The following is a 22,398-nucleotide window of genomic DNA, read 5'->3' as shown; positions in this document are numbered from 1 at the left end:
GAGGTGGTTGTGCAGCGGCGGGGCGGTGCGTGGTCGCCGTCGGCGCATCGAGGTTGAGCCCCTCCTCGATCCAGATGGGATCGGGAGGAGGGGGAGAGGGAGAGGCGAGTGGGGGGATCGGGGGAGCAGTGGGGGTTAGGGTTTCGGTCAGTGGACCGAGGGGATTAAGTGGGGTGGCCGGCTGGGCCAAGGGGGAGCTGGGCCGGCCTGGCAGGTCGTGGCCCAGTTGGGCCGGTGGCCTGCTGGGCCGGAGCCCCGAGGGGGTTTCTTTTCCTTCTTTTGTTATTTTTCTTTTTTTTTGCTTTACCTTTTATCCATTTCTCTTTTATTTTAGTTGCACTATATTTTTGGTTTAGTAAAATATGAAAACAGCTCCAAAAATAGTGTGTCAAATTAATCCACTGTTCTAAGAAGTTTTACCTCAGAATAAAAATAGTTTAGTATTTGGTAAAATATATTAGGAGTATAACTAATTGTTTTGATGTTGTTTTAATCACTTAAGGGTATTTCAATATTTTATAATGACTGTTGTTACTCCACCAATAATATCCATGATTTATTTGTCACATTAATAACATTTTAGTTTTGAATTTTGAAAACTTTAATCGTTTGACTTGATTTTAAATTTGAATTCGAACCGTTTTTGAACCATCGTGAAATTAATAACAGTAACCGAGGTGACGTGGCATCATTAGCGTGGAATTACTGTAGCATGATTACCCGGGCGTCACAATTCTCCTCCACTACAAGAAATCTCGTCCCGAGATTTAAGTGGTGGAGTAATGGGGGAAAGGTGCTGGTAGCGAAAAACCTAACGAGTCTTCTCGGTCTTGGCTGCCCTTTCGAAGAGGTTGATCCCTTTCATTGATGTCTTCATTTCTCTGTTTCAGGTCCTCATGGTGAAGTCGGCTCTTTTCTTCGGGAACTCCATCGCATTTACGAATAGGTAAAGTGTTATAATCTGGGATTAACCCATGTATGAGCATATGGGTACCTCTCGAGTTTGAACATTTAAAAGACATCGAGAGTAAGGTTGGGAGGTACAATAAGAAGTTTCAAGTAGCCAGGCAATCGTTCAATGCCTAGTCAGAAGGTGAAAGTGGTTTCAATGCAACGGGATAATTATTGTGTCCGATGCCAGAATTGATGATCTCATCGGAAAGGTGGCTCATGAATTACTTACGAGTCCACGCGGGAGGAATAACTTTGGAAACTGGGGTGTGCAGGAGAGTCAGGTTTCGATCCTGTGAAACTGTGGGTTATGGGCCCACCATGTGGGTTAAAAGTAGGAAAGGTAGTGACGTCTTGCACAATCATGTAAGCAAGGCATGTTAGAGGATAGCCTGACAGTTATGTCGGCAACAATGTCGGTACCAAGGGCGAGGGACGAAGAGAACCATCTTCCTGCTCGTTGAACGAGGCGGACCAATAGGCAAAGTTCTCGTCCATCGGTGGTTACCGGATTGTCATCAACAATAGAAACAAGGTCTTACTGACAGAATTGTACACCGAGGTGTTTACCTAAGTAGGAGAAAACTACTGCTTACATCATATAGATCACAAGAAGGTTTAAACAATCCCAATGGAAAGGAAAAGTGATTGTCAGGTTTAAGCAGAACAATGGAAAGGAAAATGTGTTTAAACACATATTTCAAGGGTATATCCTTCCCAAGGACAAGCAGAGTAAGATATCCATGACAGGATATAATGTAGAAAACCCTTTAGAAACGGGGAGAGAAACTTCATGACATTACCCATAGAGCGGTGTTTGGATAATTTAGCAGGAAACATTTAGCATTGGCTTCAAATGTCCTTGTTGACAATCGGAGTACCACAAACATGCTTCGAGATAGCATTACATGGTCTTCAAGCAAGTTCAGACTTTGGAAACAAAAAGGGTCCATCAGGAAGAACTTATAGAATAAGTCTTACAATTTCCTCATGGAAGAAAGGATAGCCTGGCTGAAAAGGGAAACTATAACAATTGGGCCTCCAGCCAGGTGTGCTAGGCATGACATCACCTTACCGGGTCACATAAGGACCATTGTTGTAACTCTTGGAAATATGTTCCAACCATCATATCTGACCTAGATTCAGATCTGATTAGTGCCAGGATACCTCCGACTTAGTAAGCCTGAGAAGAAAAGGTGCAACACAATTGACGAGATGACAATGTAAGGTTCTCGGGAAATGAACTATGAAGTGATTTCCGTTAACAAGAGTTCATCATTAATCCAAGGAGAGGACAAAGAGGTGTCTGGTGAACTCAACGGCAATTCATCGAGATTTCCAAAAGATGGATTTCCACAATTAAGTGAACAAGGAGATAACATTTGTCAGATCAAATGATATAAGGAAGTATGCTCACGGAAAACATACACAATTAAACATTGGTTGAAAGGTGCGCCCAAAATATGGGTTGGGTTGCACGACCAATGTTTGAATGGTGATTCAATAATCAATAGTTTAAGAACGAACGACCGACCATTAACTTCAAAGCAATAGGGTTGCTAGAAGTGCAGAATCCAAACAACACCGTTCACTTGTTGGTACCCCGGTTGGAATCAACACGAGGACCAAGAAAGAATGGTGATGGTGAGAAGTATCACGATACCAAGAATTCTTAAGAGGTGGTGAAATTCTCACAACATTCTTGACATAAAGTGATGTAATACTTCTGAGGTAAGGAAGATCAACTGCTGGGTAGCAGTGATCTCAAGGTTTACACAAAACGCGAACAAGTTTGTGTTGAACGGAAGGCAATCGAGTGGTCGATGATAACACAAATCATCGAGGGCAAGGATGGTATTTCTCATCAGGAATTCAATTGATATCCTTAAGGAGCTCGAAATGTTGACGATGATCATGACAATTTCTGTCGAGAGGTTTCATGGAGATGTAATCGGTCGGCGATGACATCAAGTCAAACGAATGATGAAGCGAAAGGTTATTGGAACCATGGGTACGTCACAAACTTGAAATCAAGTTTGTTGTTTGAGGTGAGACGATAAGACAAGGAAGATCGACGTAAGTTTAGCCCATCATCAAAATTGTGCTCCGGAAAGAAGGACCAGGTAGCACAGTTAAAATTTGGCACGATAATGATATAGTCGAGTAGGCTCGGAATGACGTGATTGAGTTCAAACTCGTACTTAAAGAAGATTACTAAGAGTTGTTGAACCGTAGTGTGGACTCGGTTCAGTTATCGGTGTCTTTGAGTGTTTAATAACTTAGAGCCCATGAAAAATTGGAATCAATGAGAATGTAGCACTTGATGAAGAACTCATAAGAAGTTATGCAGTTCCGTGATAATCTTGAGATACCAGGGGGTAATACTCGACGGCAAATCAAAGTAGAGGTTGGACTGGGGTATTACCCCGTAGAAGACAAGTGCTTAAACTTGCACGAGAAATGTTATTTAAAGGAGAACATGGTCGGAACCACGATTGCAAAAGGCCAGATCCCAGATATAAGATGAACTTATACCAAAGGAATAATTATTTTTACGAGCAGCTTCCATGATAAGTTATACATCGTGTCCCTGGGCATGAACGCAAGGTTCAAGGTCGACTCCCACTTCTTCAATGTATAACCTTCCATTCACTTCTCGCTTTGATAAAGGCATTAGTGTTGAAAGTGTTACCTGGTGTAATACCAGATGAGTATGACTCGTGAAAACTTTCGAGTTCACACATATTAAGGAAGGCATGCGTTCAACCCGTCAGGGTATCGTGGAAACATATACCACAAGCTTCAATAGTAAATATCACAAGCTCGAAAGTAGAGCAAGGTTGAGAAAGTAGATGATACAATTTACCAAAGGCATTATGTATCCAAGGGAAGGCTCACAAGGTTATTGAATATGAAGGACAATGTCGGATAAAATCCATTAAAGGATCTGCCGGTCAATAACAGAGCTGATGTGAGCATCGGCACACAATCAGAGGAAGTAACAATGCAAGGGCATTGGATTATAGAAACAACTGACTAATCCAGAGCTTAAATGCAAAGGAATTATGATTTCCAAATTAAGGGAACAGAATCAATGCTCTGATTAGGGATGGATAAGTTGAATAGCCTTAGGGTACAATCAACGACAATTGGATTGGTCGAGAACCAATCCCAGTTAAAAGAATGGCAGCTTAGCCGGAGAAGTAATTTATAAGGATCAATGATGATTGCGTGCATTCGCAAACATATTGAGTCAACAGACTCAAAATGATAATGACAAGGAATGTCATTAAGACTACGAGACTTATGGGATTACCCATAATGCGAGCAAACAAGAATTTCAAGAGCCAAAGGCTCCAGAGGATTTTCGGAAGATCGAATAGTATTTTGAAGACTTTTGTGAAACTCATGAACAACTGGGGATGAGCGGATACTTGACAAGTGCGGGGATTTATTTGAAGGGGTATTCATGTGGCAAAGAACTGCTAGGCAGTAGGCACGAAGTATTCTCGGAACAATAGAGAAAACTTCGGGTATCTTGTAATAACAAGAACAATGGGGAATGATCGTAAGAATGGCAAGTGTAAGTAGTTATCCATAAGGATTTATCGGTGGTCGGGAATAGCAAAAGTGATGGGCACAAAGTCTCGAGAGAATATCAAAGAGTATCTCCGAAATCTTCTGGTGCAGCCGGTGACCATCTGGACTGAAGGGGCTCTCCGGGAGAAAGTATTTTCGAGAACCTAAAGTTAGTTTTTAGTAAAAATCGTTTAACCCGAATAGAAGAGGGTTCAGAATCCCAGAGTAAAGGTCGAGGAATAAAAGATCCTAATACCTCCCGATGGCGACGTGGGCCCATGGGCCTCACAGCCATTTTAGTAAAAGTTTTTCAACGACTAGACTCGACTTCGGCCAAGGAGTTGGAAAGGGGGATTCCTACAGGCAGTCGGCTCTGATACCAACTTGTGACGCCCCCGATTCAATCATACACTAATCATGCACGCAAATGTGTACGATCAAGATCAGGGACTCACGGGAAGATATCACAACACAACTCTACAAATAAAAATAAGTCATACAAGCATCATAATACAAGCCAGGGGCCTCGAGGGCTCGAATACAAGTGCTCGATCATAGACGAGTCAGCGGAAGCCACAATATCTGAATACAGACATAAGTTAAACAAGTTTGCCTTAAGAAGGCTAGCACAAACTGGGATACAGATCGAAAGAGGCGCAGGCCTCCTGCCTGGGATCCTCCTAACTACTCCAGGTCGTCGTCAGCGGGCATCACGTAGTAGTAGGCACCTCCAGTGTAGTAGGAATCATCGTCGACGGTGGCGTCTGGCTCCAGGGCTCCAGCATCTGGTTGCGACAACCAGGAAGAAAGGAAAGGGGAAAAAGGGGGGAGAAAGCAACCGTGAGTACTCATCCAAAGTACTCGCAAGCAAGGAGCTACACTACATATGCATGGGTATATGTGTAAAGAGGCCATATCAGTGGACTGAACTGCAGAATGCCAGAATAAGAGGGGGATAGCTAATCCTGTCGAAGACTACGCTTCTGGCAGCCTCCGTCTTGCAGCATGTAGAAGAGACTAGATTGAAGTCCTCCAAGTAGCGTCTCCAAGTAGCATATCCAGGTAGCATCTCCAAGCGCATCTCCAGTCGCATCGCATAGCATAATCCTACCCGGCGATCCTCTCCTCGTCGCCCTGCGGAAAAGCAATCACCGGGTTGTCTGTGGAACTTGGAAGGGTGTGTTTTATTATGTATCCGGTTCTAGTTGTCATAAGGTCAAGGTACAACTCCAAGTCATCCTGTTACCGAAGATCACGGCTATTCGAATAGATTAACTTCCCTGCAGGGGTGCACCACATAACCCAACACGCTCGATCCCATTTGGCCGGACACACTTTCCTGGGTCATGCCCGGCCTCGGAAGATCAACACGTCGCAGCCCCACCTAGGCAAAACAGAGAGGCCAGCACGCCGGTCTAAACCTAAGCGCACAGGGGTCTGGGCCCATCGCCCATAGCACACCTGCACGTTGCGTGGGCGGCCGGAAGCAGAACTAGCCCCCTTAATACAAGAGCAGGCTTACGTTCCAATCCGGCGCGCGCCGCTCCGTCGCTGACGTCTGAAGTGCTTCGGCTGATACCACGACGTCGGGATACCCATAACTACTCCCGCGTAGATGGTTAGTGCGTATAGGCTCGTAGCCGACTCAGATCAAATACCAAGATCTCGTTAAGCGTGTTAAGTATCCGCGAATGCCGAACAAGGCCAGGCCCACCTGTCTCCTAGGTGGTCTCAACCTGCCCTGTCGCTCCGCCACAAAGTAACCGTCGGGGACCGTCGGGAACCCAGGCCCACCTCTACCGGGATGGAGCCACCTGTCCTTTCAGCCCCTAACTCCGAGCAGTATCACAGGTAATGTAACAGTGTAAAGTATATAGTATATGCCCGTGATCACCTCCCGAAGTGATCACAGCCCAGTAGTATAGCATGGCAGACGGACAAGAGTGTAGGGTCACTGATGGAACACTAGCATCCTATACTAAGCATTTAGGATTGCGGGTAAGGTATCAATGACTGTAGCAGCAATGACAGGCTATGCATCAGAATAGGATTAACGGAAAGCAGTAACATGCTACACTACTCTAATGCAAGCAGTATAGAGAAGAGTAGGCGATATCTGGTGATCAAAGGGGGGGCTTGCCTGGTTGCTCTGGCAAGAGAGAGGGGTCGTCGGTGATGTAGTCGACCACAGGGGCATCAGCATCGTCACGGGGTCTACCGGAGAGAAGAGGGGGGAAGAAACAGTAAATACATAGCAAGCAAGTGCATAACAGGACAACAAGCAGAGCTAGACGTGTTCTAACGCGGTAGTAGGTGATACCGATGAAGGGGGAAAGCATCCGGGAAAGTATTCCCGGTGTTTCGTGTTTTCGGACAGATGAACCGAAGGGGGAAAGTTGCGTGTTTGATATGTTAGGGGTGTGTGGTGGACGAACGGGCTGCGTATCCGGAATCATCTCGTCGTTCTGAGCAAATTTCATGTTGAAAATATTTTAATCCGAGTTACGGATTAAAAGATATGATTTTCTAAAGATTTTATTAATTTCTGGAATTTATTTAATTATTTAATTAATTCGGAAAATGGATTTGTGACGTCAGCATGACGTCATGCTGACATCAGCAGTCAACAGGGGTTGACTGGGTCAAACTGACGCGTGGGTCCAATGGGACCCACCTGTCATGCTCTGTTAGGTTAATTAGGATTTAGTTAAACTAATTACTGTTTAGTTAGACTAACAGGTTAATTAGATTAATTAAGAAGGATTAATTAACTTAATTAATTTAGTTAATTAATTAATTAACTATTTATATATATATATATTTAATTCCTTTTCTTTTTCATTTTTTTTAAAACGTTCTGGGGGGCGTGGGCCCCCCGTTCAGTGGCACAGAGGCCATTCAGGGCGCGGGCGACGGGTAACGGGCGCACGCCCAGGGGCATGCGGGCGTGGGCGGCGGACCTGGCAGGTCGCCAGGCCGGCGTGGGCGAGGCCAGCACGGGCCGGCCGGTGAGCGAGCGGCGGCGAGCACGGCCCCGTGTGGGCGGGCGCGCATGAGCGCGCGGCAGGGCTGCAGCAGGGAGGCCGCGCACGGCGAGGATGACTCGGGCGCGGGGGGCTCGGCGCAGAGGGCGCGCGGGGCACGGTGAGCGCGTGCGGGCGCCGGCGAGGCGCCGGCGTGCCGGAGCGCAGACGGCGCGTGAGCGAGCGAGGGGGAGAGAGGAGAGGTCGGGGCTCACAAGGGGGAGTAGGGAACGGGGCAGTGTGCTCGACGGAGTTAGGGGAGGTCCGGCGAGGAAGAGATGGCGAGGCGGCGGCAGTCCGGTGAGGGAGGTCCGGCGGAGAAGCTCCGGGCGGCGGCGACGGGGTCGGGGTTGACGCGTCCAGGTCAGGGACGAGGAAGTAGGCTGGCGAGGCTCCGGCGTCGAGGTGGTTGTGCAGCGGCGGGGCGGTGCGTGGTCGCCGTCGGCGCATCGAGGTTGAGCCCCTCCTCGATCCAGATGGGATCGGGAGGAGGGGGAGAGGGAGAGGCGAGTGGGGGGATCGAGGGAGCAGTGGGGGTTAGGGTTTCGGTCAGTGGACCGAGGGGATTAAGTGGGGTGGCCGGCTGGGCCAAGGGGGAGCTGGGCCGGCCTGGCAGGTCGTGGCCCAGTTGGGCCGGTGGCCTGCTGGGCCGGAGCCCCGAGGGGGTTTCTTTTCCTTCTTTTGTTATTTTTCTTTTTTTTTGGCTTTACCTTTTATCCATTTCTCTTTTATTTTAGTTGCACTATATTTTTGGTTTAGTAAAATATGAAAACAGCTCCAAAAATAGTATGTGAAATTAATCCACTGTTCTAAGAAGTTTTACCTCAGAATAAAAATAGTTTAGTATTTGGTAAAATATATTAGGAGTATAACTAATTGTTTTGATGTTGTTTTAATCACTTAAGGGTATTTCAATATTTTATAATGACTGTTGTTACTCCACCAATAATATCCATGATTTATTTGTCACATTAATAACATTTTAGTTTTGACTTTTGAAAACTTTAATCGTTTGACTTGATTTTAAATTTGAATTCGAACCATTTTTGAACCATCGCGAAATTAATAACAGTAACCGAGGTGACGTGGCATCATTAGCGTGGAATTACTGTAGCATGATTACCCGGGTGTCACAAGACGGAGACTTATCCCTTGGCAGATCCTATCAATTGCATGCCTGTAGTTTAAACAAAAAAACTGCCGATCCTTATTATCTTCGGAGGCGTACGAAACGTTGGAATTATATCTTCTGGCTTTGGTTCCTGTTTAGCATCCGATCTAGACCTTTTGTTGTACATTCTGCTAGGTATTGATACAAGCACTGTATGATGAGAATCAACATGCATTCATTCCTTTTCAAATACATGAGCAATTTTTGGTCCACAAAACTGTCGCACACGACCATCGTTTCCTCGGCATAATCTGGTCGCATGCTTGGCATTATTTTCCGCAACTTTTTCATGCCTTGACTCATCAAATGGCTCAGCTTTAGTAGAATTATCGATCAATGGTGCCTTGCCCGCATCATCACGTGTGGCTTTCTCAGACCTAAACGTGGACCGAAAGTGGGCTGCAATTTAATTGCGTCAGCCGGGTCTTGAACTCATGACCTCTTGGCTCTGATACCATGTAGAAGTGCATGCTTTAGCCAATGCAACTAAAAGACCGATCTGATGGAAGAGACTAAACAACACATTATACGTCAACATACATGAAATAATAGAACACTCTTTGGGTTTCGATTTTTGCAATTTTAGTCATGAGTTTAGGAGCTCTAATTATGAGGCTCACAACTTAGCGAAGCATGCTCTTTTTCTCGGTGGTGGCCGTCATGTTTGGTTAGGACATTCCGAAAATCTATCATCTGTCCCTGTAAACATTGTGACGAATTAATAAAGCTTCGCGGTGTTGTCAAAAAAATAAATAAATGTCTATCCCTCAGAAAAAAAAATGTCTCGTTTTCGCACAAAAAAAAGAAGACGCAGGGGAGAACTAGTTGCTGGTTTGGTGAGTGGCTAGAACTTGGGAGCTGATTGCCTGGAATAGGATAATGAGATATCTCGTGGAACATGGGACCGAAATGTTCCCCGAGATTTGGCCTTTTCGATCTCTCAAACCGAAACCAAAAGAGAGCTGGAGCGCGCGCGTGTGTAGAGATGCGGTCGCTCACCTCAGTCATGGCTTGATGATGCCTTGATCAATTCCATTTTGCATTCGAATATGCTCGCCTCGTGTGGTGCGTTCGAATATGCCTGTGCGTCAAACGCCAAGTGGGAACCACTGACTTCCGTCCACTCCCTTCTCCAGCTCCTGCTCTTCTTTGTTCGCCTCGCGCGAGTGAGCGAGTAGCCTCAATCGATTTGATTCAACCAAAGCAAAGGAATACCGGAAGGGGATTAAATTGCCGCAAGGACGAGGCAAGGATGGCGAGGGCGGCGCCCATCCTCGCCGTGTCCAAGCCGTCTCCTCTCCCTCTAATCGCCCCGTCGTCACGCCCCCGGGCTGGGTGGTCCCTTCACCTGCATCGCCGCCGCCTCCTCCCACTCTCGTCGTCGTCGTCATGCAGCACCAGCGCCAGCGCCTCTTCCTCCCCCCCCCTCGTCGCCGGTCTTGCTGCGGGACGACGAGCTGGAGCACCAGGAGGAGCCCCCGCCCGCTTCGGAGGCCGACTCGCGGCCCCGCCGCATCGCGCTCTTCGTCGAGCCCTCCCCCTTCGCCTACGTCTCCGGCTACAAGAACCGCTTCCAGAACTTCATCAAGTACCTCCGCGAGATGGGCGACGAGGTCATCGTCATCACCACCCACGAGGGCGTGCCCGACGAGTTCCACGGCGCCAAGCTCATCGGGTCCTGGAGCTTCCCTTGCCCCTGGTATCAGAAGGTCCCGCTCTCGCTCGCCCTCAGCCCCAGAATCATTGGAGAGGTCGCTAGGTTCAAGCCCGACATTATCCACGCCTCTTCCCCTGGAATCATGGTATGCTACTAACCAATCTCCTTTCTGTATTTCGACAATAAGAGTATTATTCAGCATTGGAGATTTCATATTTTACCTTGACCAAGTGAATTAAATTCACAGGTATTCGGCGCCCTAATCATCGCAAAGTTGCTATGCGTCCCTCTAGTGATGTCCTACCACACCCATGTTCCAATGTGAGTTGACTTGCCTTCCTCTTTCACAAATTTACAACTCATGCACGCCCGTTTCGAAAACAGAAGGAGAAAAAAAAAGTTTTATGCGAGCAACAGAACTACAACTTGAACGAAACTGAAAAAATATCTTGTCTTACCTTGGCCAACACAACTAGACCATTTAATTAATCGTCAGCTCCTAGCAGGAAAACACCATCCACGGTGTTATCTGCATTCTGAATGATATCTACTCCCTCTGTAAAGAAATATAGGTAGTGATCTAAACGCTCTTATATTTCTTTACGGAGGGAGTATAATCCTAGGATTTGTGGGTTTATTTACCCAGCTTTAGAGGCGAGCTGATCCTTGTTTATCTATGGCAGTTATATTCCAAGGTATACATTCAGCTGGCTTGTCAAGCCCATGTGGCTAGTTATAAGTAAGTTTTCACTTATGTACTGCACAAATGTATAACCTCTCTTGCCAGAGTAGCCAGCTGATACAATCTTCGCATGCTATAGAATTCTTGCACCGAGCTGCGGATCTCACACTGGTACCATCAGTCGCTATTGGCAGGGACCTTCAAGCTGCCCGTGTTACAGCAGGTTTGCACAAACATACATACTGCTTCCATGTTATTACTTCTTTCCAGGTTCCAACATCTTCCTCTCATGGTGCATGTTTCCAGCCAATAAGATACGCCTTTGGAACAAGGGTGTGGATTCAGAAAGCTTCCATCCTCGTTTCCGTAATCAGGAAATGAGGTCAAGGTTAACGTAAGTAATCTACTTTGCTCAGCTGGTCCATTTGTGATGCAGTTTCAATGATGCTAATGGGTTCTTGCCTGATCCAGTGTGTCGAGAAAACTGCATAATGAATCGATTTGATCAGATATATCTTTCATGTGACTAACTGTGTTGCTTGTATGCTTCTTCTATTATGACAGGAATGGTGAACCAGACAAGCCACTGATAATCTATGTTGGACGCTTAGGAGTTGAGAAAAGCTTGGATTTTCATAAGCGGTGAGCTCATGACGTTTCTGATTTTTAATGCTGCAGTGCAAACTGAATGGCGTGTGTGATAGAAACCTTACCTACTGCTCGTGTCCCCTTATTGTTACCATAAAGTTTTGTTGACATAATTTAGTTTTGATCTTTTTATCTAGCTAAGGCATATCTTGTGTTGACATTGGGTTGTACTTTTTCCAGAGTCATGGACCGACTTCCAGGATCAAGAATTGCATTCATTGGAGATGGCCCATTCAGGTGTGCATCGTTATATCATAGAAACTAGTTAACTTCTTCCTTCAGTAGAAAAGGCAACAATGGAGTTGATTTAACTGTTGAAATTTGCTCATTGCTGATTTATTCTCCAAAGAGACTCTCGCATATTGTCATGAAATTTGCTTCTTCTTTTATGTAATGAGAGACTGAAATCCTCTTGTAAGAAGAGTACACACTGTTGCCATTCTTAACATGTGCCTTCCACTGCAGGCCTGAACTTGAAGAGATGTTTTCAGGAATGCCTGCAGTGTTCACAGGGACATTGCAAGGGGAAGAACTGTCACAGGCCTATGCCAGTGGGGATGTGTTTGTGATGCCTTCTGAGTCCGAGACGCTGGGTTTTGTTGTGTTGGAGGCAATGTCATCCGGAGTCCCGGTGGTCGCTGCTCGAGCTGGAGGCATACCTGACATTATACCTGAGGATCAGGAAGGAAAGACCAGCTTTCTGTACACACCGGGTGATGTGGATGACTGTGTTGGGAAGGTTGAACTCCTGCTCTCCTGTGAAGAGTTGAGAGAGACAATGGGGAAGGCCGCCAGGAAGGAGATGGAGAAATTCGGCTGGAAGGCGGCGACGAGGAAGATTCGGAACGAGCAGTACAGCGCCGCAATTTGGTTCTGGCGCAAGAAGAGATCGCAGCTGCTGAGACCTCTCCAGTGGGTGTTCCGGAGGCTCTTCAGGCCCGCTCCTGCTCCTGCTCCTGCCCCCGCCATAACAGATCAGTCATAGGAGATTCGTTGTATTCAAGTCCTAGAATCAATCAACCATTCTGTTGAGTCCATCAGTTTGGCCAACCCGAAAGATAGAAAGAATCATGGGACACCTAATGTGAATATGTAATGAGAGCGGCGTTTTGGCTCCTAGGTGCATATGCACCCATTGTCGAAATACACATTTCGGAAAATTGAAAAATTCGGAACAAAAATCCCTCGTGTATATCCGGACATTTTATGTGCGTTTACAAGGTTTCGGTGAAAAACGACGTTTTTTGTGGCTTGTGTAAAAAAGATAAAGAAATGCCTCGTGAATAGTTAGAATGAAGCATCAGAAATTGTCTTTTTGACACAAGCCACAAAAAACATTGTCTTTCACTGAAACCTTGTGCACGCACATAAAATGTCCGGATATACACGCGGGATTTTTGTTCCGAATTTTTCAACTTCTCGAAATGTGCATTTCGACAATGGGTGCATATGCACCTAGGAGTCAAAGGCAATTACCGATATGTAATGCTCAATTAAATTGCAGCCAACAGAAGTAACTCCAGTTTGCTCCGGTGGCAGGTTGTAAATGTTATATACTGCTTGCTATTCATCAACTTGGCCAAAGAAAACTCTAGATCGAAAAGCATTACATAGCTATAACAATCACACATAATAAATTTCAGAATATAACTCAATTACTTTCAATGAATAATCTAATAATAAACCCACAATTCATCGGAACTGAACAAACACACCGCAAAACAAGATTACATTGAATAGAACTCTGAGGAGAATATTGTATTGAAGATTAGAGAGAGAGAGAGAGCTATCTAGCTAATCACTATGGACCCGTGGGTCCCGTGGGAACTACTCACACATCATCGGAGGTGCAACAAGGTTGATGTAGAAGCCCTTCGTGATCGATTCCCCCTACAACAGAGTACCGACAGAGGCCTCCAGATGGGATCGTGGAAGAACAGAGGTTTGTGGTGGCGGAATAATTGTTTCGAGTCTCGCTCTCGTGGTTTCTAGATTTTAGGGACTTTGTAGGCTTGGAATTAGGTCAAACGGAGTTGCGAGGGGTCTACAAGCTCAGACAACACGCCCTCAGGGTGCGCCGTGTGAGCTTGTGCTCCTCTTGTGCATCGTCTGGTCTCCCCTCGAAGCTTCTGGGGTCTCTTCTGGTCCAGCAAAAATCACTATAAAGTTTCATCGCATTTGGATTTCGTTTGATATTAGTTTTTCTGCGAAATAGTAAAATAGGCAAAAACAGAAACTGGCACTGGGCACTGGGTTAATAGGTTAGTTCCCAAAAAGATAGAAAATTGGATATAAAGCAAAAATGATTGATAATATAATAGCATGAAATAATAAAAAAAATTAAAGGTGCTTTCGAGAGGAGCACAAGTTCACACGACACATGATATAAAGCATAAAGGATTGATAATATAATAGCTTAATTCATGCTCATCCTCTAGTAAGTGAATGATAAAAACAGAATTTTTGATGTTGAATGCTACCTAGCATGTTTATCATGTAATCTTCTCACGGTATGAATAGTAGGACATGAATGATTCAGGGCAATAGTCTATCATTTGAAATAAAGACATCAATACTCAGACATACCAGCAAACAATCAAATAAAGAATGCTAAAGAACGTATCCCTACAAAATCATATAGCTTAGTCTTCCTAGCACAAAATATTAATCATGAACTACCCGTTGACAAGCCGAGTAATCAAATCATACTTTTTCTCGCCTCGGCTTTTTCAACTTTCACACAATACTTGAGTGTGTGTTAAGGTCTTGGCACTTTGGATGACAAAGAGAATGATGATGGGGGTTCATAAGGGAAGATAAAAATAGCGAAAGTCTCACACCGACGCGGTTGATCGTTAGGGAATGGAGAGGCCTTACAATCGATGTCAATGTGAGGAGTAGGGATTGCCAAGCAACAAATACACTAGAGTTATAAGTGTATGAAAGCTCACTACAGAAACTAAGTGGGTGTGCATCCAACTTGCTTGCTCATGTAGACCTTGGGCATTTGAGGGAGCTCGTTATCGGAATATACAAGCCAAGTTCTATAATGTAAAAATTCACACTAGTATATGAAAGTGACAAATCATGGAGACTCTCTATATGAAGAACATTGTTGAGGATATCACTACTGGGCGTAAACCGGCCTATCTGGGCCGGGTTAACTTCTTCAGTAGTTAACTATGTTGAAACCCAAGAAGGCAGATGAGGGCTCAAGGCCCATAGTCGGTTCAAGGCCTGTAGCCGTAAATCGGCGTTGGTATGTAACTTGTATTGTAAGTTAGGAATAAGTAGAGACCAAACCGGACACATCTATGAGCCGGTATTGGGAATCTATGAACCGACGGGCGTCACCCGTGTATATAAGGGGACGACCCGGCGGCGGTTTAGAAGGGAGACAAGAACTCGAGACATAGGCGAAGCTTGTTTGCTCCCTAGTCATCGAAACCCCATCAATCCCATCACAACTAGACGTAGGCTTTTACCTTCATCGGAGGGGCCGAACTAGTATAAACTCTCTTGCGTCCCTGTGTCCGCTTTAACCCCTTCAAGCTAACCCGTCGCGATGGCTCCACGACTAAGTCCTTTCTCTAGGACATCTGCCGTGACAAAACCACGATAGTTGGCGCCCACCGTGGGGCTATCGCATGATGGTTTCAAGTTCTTGGAGGGCCACTTTGAAGGATTCGAGGGCTACGCTGTGGGCCGGATGACTAAGAGTCGTCGCGGCAAGCTCTACATCGATGATGCAGGCTGCGGCCTCGAGGCCGGCTCAGTTGAGTACGGGTACCGGGTCCCCTTTGGTGGCATACACGTTTTCATCGGCAAGATTGGTGAACCGGGCCCTGAGCCGGACATCTGCACCGACCTCGTCGAAACGACTAAGTGTGCGCGGTCCGCCCGGGTTAAACCGGCCGTGAAGCGTGCCTTCGTGGGAGTCATCCATGGAGGAAGTTACGAGGATGGATCGGAATCTCGCGGCGAGACCGTCGTTTATTCCGGCGACGAGTCATCAACCGGAGAAACCGAATCTCTATATCAGCTACAAGATGGCCGGATTGGGGGCTGTTCCGACGGCGACAATATTCCGGACCCCTCTGATCTACCCAACCGAGTTAGAATATTCATGGCCGGCACACAAGCAGCGGTGGCAGCTGCCGGGGCAGGAAGCTCCGCACGACCGCCGGCTCAAGTTCTATCAGATCTATTTGATGCATTGGCTGTGCTTATGGCAGAAGCTAATCCGGCGGATCAGGAAGTCCACAACGCGGAGATTGCAAAGGTGAAGGAACAGATCACCCAGGCTAAGGCGAACCTGGCAGCTGAGAATGCCAGGATGACCACAGAGCGGGCCGCTTTAGACGCACAGGCCTACAGGCTCATGTTGGACCAGAACGCGTCGCATGAAGTCATGAAGAGGAAGTACCGATCCCGCTTGCCTTCAGTTTTCGAGGCCAGAGACCTTTTCAACACCCCAGGAGCAGGAACCAGTAATCCGCTGGAGGGAAACTAGCCGGAAGCTCCGGGGGCCGGTGCGCCGGTTCAGCCCCGTCTGATGAATCCGCCTCGTCAAAACACTGTTATATCTCAGGCTGTTTCAACACCTCCAGGTCACTACTCCAACCCAATGGACAATCTCGTTGCCGCTGCTGCACGGTTGGAGGCCATTCCAATTGAAGGTGACTCGCTGCAGGCGGTAGAGACACGATGGGTCAAAGAGCTTCTTAGGACAGCTTTGGTCCAACAGGAAGCATACTCGTACAGTCGCGACCGGATCCACTCGACCCCTCGTCCAAGCCGGAGCTATAGCAGGCGTATGGATGAACCAGCAGTATCAAGTAATGAATGACATGGAGCACCCCGCGGCAACAACCCGGCGGGTGGTGCTGATAACGCTCAGGAAGTGGTGGACCGGGCCCGAGCGCGCAGGGAGCCGAGTTAGTTGCACAGTATCAGGCTCGGCAGCTTACACCGGTTCGTCCAACTATTTCGGTCGAACCCGGTGTTACTTCTAGCTCTTTGGGGGTGCCTTGCCTTGTCCCCGCTTTACGCAATGTGCACCTGCCCAAGGATTTCAAGGGCCCGCGCAAGGTCCCAAATTACACGGCGGATCAACCCCCAGAGACATGGGTGGAGAGCTATGAGATGGCCATGGAGATGCTTGATGTGGATGATGTGGCATGTGCGAAGTACTTCACCATGATGCTTGAAGGAACGGCCCGCACTTGGTTAAAAAGCTTACCGGCCAACTCTATCAGTTCATGGGCCCAATTACGAGCCCGGTTTATCAGTAATTTCAAGGATACATGTAAGTAGCCTATGTCGATAGTGGACTTAGCCGCCTGTGTCCAGGAGGAAGGAGAATCGACGACTCATTGGGTGCACCGGGTCTCACAAGTGTTGCATTCATCAGACCGCGGCAACGCTGACATTGCAGTCTTAACCCTAGAAGGCAACTGCCGGTTTGGGCCCCTAAAACTGAAGTTGGGACGGATGAAGCGCCATTGCACTGATATGGGGGCCCTCATGGCGGCTTTGGTAAAGTATGCTGATTCTGATAGTACCAAGGATCCCGAATCTGATGATGACAAGGCAGGGAAGGGAAGGAGGAACAACAACTCCAAAGGTCAGCAGCATCACTTGGCAGGCAATGGTGGCGGAGGCAAGCGTAAAGCAGATGGTACACATGGACTTTGTGGCTAATACCAACGCGCAGGACAAGGGCCAGCGATGCAGGGGTAAACCGCCAAATCGCAGTGGGGCACCCAACCCTAACCCGGACCGCCTAAATTATCTACTGAGCCAGCCTTGTCCAAGACATGGGACGAAGGAGGTGCCAGCAAACCACCTTTGGAAGGATTGCTTCATTATGCAGGAGTTCAAGAATTCTAATGCCTTCCGGTATGATCACGGCTCCGGCGGTGGCTCAGGATCCGGGCCGGGTTACAGTGGAGGAAATTCTGGTTCAGGATTTAATGGTAATCCGGGCGGACATAATAATCAAAATAATCAGAACAACCAGGGTGGTTACAACCAGCAGCAGCAACAGTCAGGCTACCAGAGCAACCCAAAGCAGTTGAATAGTGGGCAGTACCATGTCTTCACCACTAGCTTGGACAAGCGAGACCGGAAGGTTCAGAGGCGGGCAGTCAATTCTGTTGAACCGGCCGTGCCCCGTTATTTACGCTGGTCTGAACAGCCAATCATATGGAGCAGAGAGGATCACCCTCCCCAGGTTGATAATCCGGGTCAGTTGGCTCTGGTGGTGGCGCCTCAGGTGGGAGGTTACAAGTTCACCAAAGTGCTCATGGATGGAGGGAGCAGCATTAATATCTTGTACTATGAGACCTTCCGTCGTATGGGACTAACAGATAAAAATCTCAAACCGTCTAATACGATGTTCCACGGTGTGGTACCTGGCAAGTCAGCATATCCTGTTGGTAAGATAGCTCTGGAAGTGGCCTTTGGAGATGATCATGATTCCAGGTCGGAAACATTGACGTTTGAAGTGGTGAAAATCCAAAGTCCATATCACGCCCTGTTTGGGCGACCGGCCTACGCCAAGTTTATGGCACGGCCCTGTTATGTGTATTTGCAGCTCAAAATGCCGGGTCACAAGGGGAAAATAACGGTTCACGGAAGCCGTAAAATCACTTTGGAGTGCGAGGAAGGAGATGCGGCTTACACATAGTCGGTTTGTGCCACCAAGGAGCTGAAGTATTATAAGGACAATGTTGATCCGGCGGACATGACTCCATTAAAGAAGCCAACTACGGAGCATGATCCGGCCCTGAAGTTCAAATCGGCAGCAGAAACTAAGCTTGTTGACTTCGTACCTGGCGATTCGTCCAAGCAGTTCAGCATCAGTACCAACTTGGATCCTAAATAGGAAAGCGCGCTCATCGAGTTCATCCATGAGAATCGGGACATTTTTGCATGGAAGCCCTCTGACATGCCAGGTGTACCGAGGCAACTCGCTGAGCACACCCTTAATGTGGATCCTAAATACAAACCGGTGAAACAGTTCCTCCGCCGGTTTAACGAAGAAAGACGCAAGGCGATTGGAGAAGAGGTAGCCAGGCTCTTAGCAGCTGGGTTTATTGTTGAAGTTTTTCACCCTGAGTGGCTTGCCAATCCGGTGCTAGTCCTTAAGAAAAATGGCACCTGGCGCATGTGTGTGGATTACACAGATCTTAATAAGGCTTGTCCAGCAGATCCTTTTGCCTCCCCCGTATTGATCAAATTATTGATGCTACGGCGGGTTGTGAGCGTTTAAGTTTTTTGGATGCATATTCTGGCTATCATCAGATCAAAATGGCAGTTAAGGACCAGGAGAAGACGGCATTCATAACTTCCTTTGGAGCCTTCTTCTATGTGTCTATGCCCTTTGGGCTCAAGAGTGCCCAGGCAACTTATCAACGGTGTGTACAAAACTGTCTTCACAAGCAGATTGACCGTAATGTACATGCTTACGTGGATGATATCGTGGTTAAGTCCAGGGAGAAGGAGACTCTGGTTGACGATTTGAAGGAAACCTTTGATAACCTGAGGACGTACAAGATGATGCTTAATCCGGCCAAGTGTGTCTTTGGTGTACCGGCAGGCAAGTTATTGGGTTTTCTGGTGTCCAACAGGGGAATTGAGGCTAATCCGAAGAAGATCACAGCCATCACCTCCCTGGCTAAACCGAAGTGTATCAATGATGTTCAACGCCTGGCAGGCCGGATTGCCGCGTTAAGCCGGTTTATCAGCTGCCTTGGTGAGAAGGCAATCCCTTTGTATCAGATGTTAAAGAAGTCGGATCAGTTCGTCTGGAGTTCCGCTGCGGATGAAGCATTTGAGGACTTAAAGCGGCAATTGGCCAATCCGCCTGTGCTCGCCGCTCCCATTGACAAGGAGTCGTTACTGCTATATGTTGCTGCTAATGCTCGTGCGGTCAGCGTGGCTATTGTGGTGGAGCGAAAGGAGGCAGGTAAGGAGCATCCGGTTCAACGTCCGGTCTATTATATCAGCGAGGTACTCATTGAGTCCAAGCAAAGGTATCCGCATTGGCAGAAGCTGGTGTACGGAGTTTTTATGGCAAGCCGGAAGCTTAAGCAATACTTCCAAGGGCACCCAATTACGGTGGTCAGTTCTGCTCCTTTGGGGGATATCATTCAGAACCGGGAAGCGACTGGCCGGATTGCCAAGTGGGCTATAGAGCTTGGGCCGCACGGATTGAAGTATGTGCCTCGGACGGCGGTTAAGTCTCAAGCACTTGTTGATTTCATCAATGATTGGACGGAAATGCAAGCACCTGAAGAAAAGCCGGATCACACATATTGGACCATCCATTTTGACGGATCCAGGCAATTGGAAGGCTCAGGGGTTGGAGTCGTATTAACTTCCCCACGAGGTGATAAGTTTTGTTACGTTCTCCGTTTAATGTTCCCTTGTACTAACAATGCAACTGAGTATGAAGCCTTGCTCCATGGTCTCCGGATGGCTAAGGAGATGAACCTAAGTCGAGTTAAGTGCTTCGGTGACTCGGACCTCGTGGCTCAACAAGTATCTGGCACTTGGGACTCCAAGGACCCACTCATGGCAGCATATCATCGTGAGGTGGATATTGTTGCAGGTCACTTTAAAGGCTATCAGGTGGACCACATGGACCGATGGAAGAATGAAGCGGCGAACGCTTTAAGCCGGCTGGGCTCTCAGCGCAAACCGGTCCCGCCCAATGTTTTTCTGGATGTGCTGCACAACCCGTCGGTCAAGCTCCCTGGTGAAGCGGATTTGGCTATTCCTGATCCGGAGGCTCAATTGGTGGCAGCTCTTCATGTCATTCCGGATTGGACGCTTCCTTACCTGGCGTACATGAACTGGGGCGAGTTACCAAAGGATGAGATTCTGGCCCGACAGATAATCCGGCGGTCCAAGTCCATGACTATTGTCAATGGTGAGTTGCATTATTGCAGTGTATCAGGGGCGTTTCAACGCTGTGTGTCTCCTGAAGAAGGCTGTGAAATTTTGTGTGAGATCCACGAAGGAGATTGTGGTCACCACGCCGGTTCAAAATCTTTGGTAGCTAAAGCATTTCGCCATGGCTTCTATTGGTTAACTACTCATGCTGATGCGGAGGATCTGGTCAGATGATGTGACGGTTGCCAAAAGTTTTCAAGATGTGCTCATGTGCCGGCTCAAGAATTGAGAATGATTCCAATTACTTGGCCGTTTGCGACTTGGGGGCTGGATATGATTGGGCCTTTCAAAAGGTCCAAAGATAAGAAGACCCACCTCCTGGTGGTGGTTGACAAGTTTACAAAGTGGGTGGAGGCAGAACCTATTAGCAAGTGTGATGCGGCCATGGCGGTTCAGTTCATCAAAAAGGTGATTTTCCGGTTTGGCTTTCCACACAGTATCATCACGGATAATGGTACCAATTTGTCCAAGGGTGCAATGAAGGAGTTCTACGAACGGGAGCACATCCGGCTTGACGTTTCATCAGTGGCACACCCACATTCCAATGGTCAAGCAGAAAGGGCTAATCAAGAGATCTTGAGAGGCATCAAGCCCCGATTTATGGTTCCTTTGCAGAGAACGCCGGGTTGTTGGGTAGAAGAGTTACCATCTGTGTTATGGAGCATCAATACTACACCCAACAGATCAACAGGATACACGCCGTTCTTCATGGTCTACGGAGCGGAGGCGGTTCTCCCGAGTGATATCCGTCACGACTCACCTCGTGTGGCGGCTTATGTTGAAGCGGACAACGAGACAACACGGCAAGACGCTTTGGACCTGTTGGATGAAGAATGTGACATAGCAGCCGCCCGCTCGGCGATTTACCAACAGGATCTTCGTCGTTATCACAGTCGCCGAGTCAGAACCAGAGCCTTTCAGGAAGGAGATTTGGTGCTTCGGCTCATTCAAGACCAGACTGATATGCATAAGCTATCCCCACCTTGGGAGGGGCCTTTCGTGGTCAGCAAGAATCTGCACAACGGGTCATACTATCTGATCGATATTCGAGAGCATAAAGACTCACATACATCAGAGGAAGAGACCAACATGCCGTGGAACATAACTCATCTTTGGCCTTACTATACCTGAGCCATTGGCTCTACTTATGTACATATTACGATGATGTATATATTATGATTAAATATAATAAACCGGAACCTCAGCTGAAGCGGGGTATCTATCCTTTTACATCATGTGTGGTCACACGGAGTTGTTCTAAAGCGGCCTCTGGTTTACCCCTTGAGTTAGCTTTTCAAAAGCATCATGTTATATCACTTGGGGGCTTGGTCGTGTCTGAACCAATGCAACACCTCTTGATAGGCGAGAGCCACCAGATCACTTGGGGACTTGGTCACGTCTGAACCAGTCACGCCTTTTGATCGGCCTAAGGCCACAGAATCACTTGGGGGCTTGGTCGAACCCGAACCATTGCCACACCTCTTGATTGGCATAAATGCCACGGTTTCATTTGGGGACCTGGCTGACTTGAACCATAGCTACACCTATCGGGAGCTTGGTCATGTCCGACCATGGTAACGCCATCTGATCGGCTCAAATAAGCCTCCTTTTGCAAATGGTTTTATCATTGCCTTTGCTTCACAATTTTCTTTGATAGATATTTCTTTCTTTTTGTTGCGTTTTTTAAACCGACAAAATTTTAAAACCGGTTCACACTGTTAATTGA

At 47.3% G+C, this 22,398-nt stretch overlaps 1 pseudogene; it reads left to right on the top strand.

Annotated features, from left to right (window-relative positions):
• The first annotated feature begins 9,700 nt into the window (after nt 1–9,700).
• Nucleotides 9,701–12,803, top strand: LOC119354792 (annotated as a pseudogene).
• The last annotated feature ends 9,595 nt before the right edge of the window (nt 12,804–22,398 follow it).

Source organism: Triticum dicoccoides, chromosome 2A (assembly GCF_002162155.2).
Source record: "Triticum dicoccoides isolate Atlit2015 ecotype Zavitan chromosome 2A, WEW_v2.0, whole genome shotgun sequence".
Classification (NCBI taxonomy): Eukaryota; Viridiplantae; Streptophyta; class Magnoliopsida; order Poales; family Poaceae; genus Triticum; species Triticum dicoccoides.
This window is presented reverse-complemented; position numbering and strand designations above follow the sequence as displayed.